Below are 2,168 nucleotides of genomic sequence, written 5' to 3' on the forward strand. Positions count from 1 at the left end.
TTCCCTCCCAGCACCTGGGCCCTGCTCCCGCCAGCGCTTTTTAAACGCATTCGTGTGTTTTTTCCTTTTATACAGCTTTTTTCTAACTATGCACACACCAGGGGAAGCAGCGCATCCTAAAGCTAGGCTGAAGGATTTGCCTGCCCTCTAAAGGTTTTTCTCACAGCAGGTGTTTGGCACTTTCCAGCATCAAGGAGGTCAAAGACATTGCTGCATGATGGAGTCCTCCTCCACAGGCTGCGCCTAGAGAAAGCCAGGCGTTGGGAGGGTGAGCACCTGTGCAACAATAAGGCAGCAGAGCACAGTGCCTAGAGCAGCCAGCAATACGTGGATGCACCCACACCCAAGTGTGCAACCTACTCGGCCACACCAGGGATCAGATCAACAGCCTAACCTCAGGGAAAACTCCTCCGTCTTGCCCCAACCCTCTGCTGATTCTTCAGAGCAAAAGAATGTATAGAAAGCAGGGATCCTGGAGCAGCCTAGGAGACACATCTCCCACGCATCGCATATAGTGACAGGGCCCCAGTGTTCAGCAGTTTCCTTGTAACAAGGGAGCGGCAGAAGTCCCTGGCCAGGGCAGGACTCACAGGAGCCCATCTTTTGCCCCTCACCCCCCAAACAGCCCTGCTGAGATCCCCACCTCGCAAACAGACTGATTGCATGTCCCCCAGGAGCATCACCCACACTCAGACCTCAAGCAGCAGGTCGGGAGACGCAGTATTTCGGGGCAGGGGGGATGGGACACGGGACACAGAGGGTGCTGGTGCAGCTGAGAGCGTGAGCACACCATGCACAGTGGGGAGCTGGGGCTGGCCCACACACGCCCGCCTTTGCAGCTCCTCTCCGCAGTTCTGAGCCAACATCATCTCAGGGAGAAGCGTGGCAGAGCTGCGGAGCGGGCCGTCACCTCCCCGGCTTCTCCCCAGACAGCAGCAGGCAAGCGATGAGTGCCGGGGCGCAGGGTGAAGCCCAGCCAGCGACTGGCAGAGCTGCGAGAGCTGCCCCGGCGCCGGAGTCCCGGCACGCTGCTGACCTAACCCCTGCCTCTCCCTCCCCTGCTCCTCCCACGCGCCCAGGGACACCTACAGTTGTTGAGGAAGAGCAGCACAGCAAATCCCAGCGTCGAGGTGGCCAGGAGGATGAGGCAGATGTTGCACGGGATCATGAAATACCGCACCACCAAGGAGACCTTGTGCTGGTACATCCGGTCCCGCTCCAAAGCCCCCGGTGCCATGGGGTACTGGCAAGCCGTCATGCTCGGCTGTCACGCTGCGGGCCAAAGCTCAACCCGCCGCTGACCCATCCAAGGCAGAGTAGCCACAAGGCTCACATGGATCTCTCTTCCCCCCTCCCCGGTCGTCTTCAGCAGCCACAGGACCTAAGTTTTCCCAGAGGTTCCCATCCTCCGCTGGCAGGAGGGCAGGGCAGGCCGGGGGCACCTTCAGGAGCAAGAGTTTCTCCCCACACCTGCCATCTCAGAGGCACAGCCTAGGGGTCAGGTCCGAGCCCGCTCCAGAAGGACACGCACGGTCCTGTGCTCAGCAATCCCTCTTCCAGCCCAGGAGGCGTCAACCCACACCTGCCCGCAGAAAGCAAGCTAAACAACCCCAGGCAAAAGTGCTGAAAGCTCAAGTTCTGCAGCCAAGCCCACCAGGACGGGGACAAGCTGCTACCGGTGCGGGAACGGTGGTGGCTGCCGCAGCACCAACATGCGCCGGCTCCCGAGAGCAGGGCTGGGACAGAGACGGTGCAAGCGGTGCCCGCGTGGAACCCCTCTCAGGCTCGCTGCCTCAACAACGTCCGTATCCTCTCGGCGGCGACGGGAGGGGAGGTCTCGCCACCCCGGCGGTGTGCGGCTGCCTCTCAGCTCTCCGCTCAGTCTCCACACCAGCCTTGCTCCCGAAACGCTGAGCTTCCTCAGCTATCCACGCGTCTCCTCCGGCTGCTCCGGGGCAGGCACTCCCAACGCTCACCAGCTTCTGACCCTCTGGGGCAGGTCCCCGCACCCAGGCGCCGGGACCAGCCCAAGGGTGCCGCTCAGTTGGCCCACGCCCCGGGCGAGGGCAGGCGCTCCCCCTTCCACGCCGAGGCTCCTTTCACAGCCGCTGCACATCCATCCCCGCTGGGCTCGGGTTTCCTCCAGGGCAGCCCTTCCCCGGCATCGC

At 62.4% G+C, this 2,168-nt stretch overlaps 1 protein-coding gene across 1 annotated transcript in view; it reads right to left on the reverse strand.

Moving 5' to 3' along the window:
- AGRN (agrin) overlaps positions 1–2,168 on the reverse strand; it is a 117,758-nt gene that overhangs the window by 63,603 nt on the left and 51,987 nt on the right. The window lies entirely within an intron of this gene.

This window comes from Pygoscelis adeliae, unplaced genomic scaffold (assembly GCF_000699105.1).
Source record: "Pygoscelis adeliae isolate BGI_AS28 unplaced genomic scaffold, ASM69910v1 Scaffold36, whole genome shotgun sequence".
Lineage (NCBI taxonomy): Eukaryota > Metazoa > Chordata > Aves > Sphenisciformes > Spheniscidae > Pygoscelis > Pygoscelis adeliae.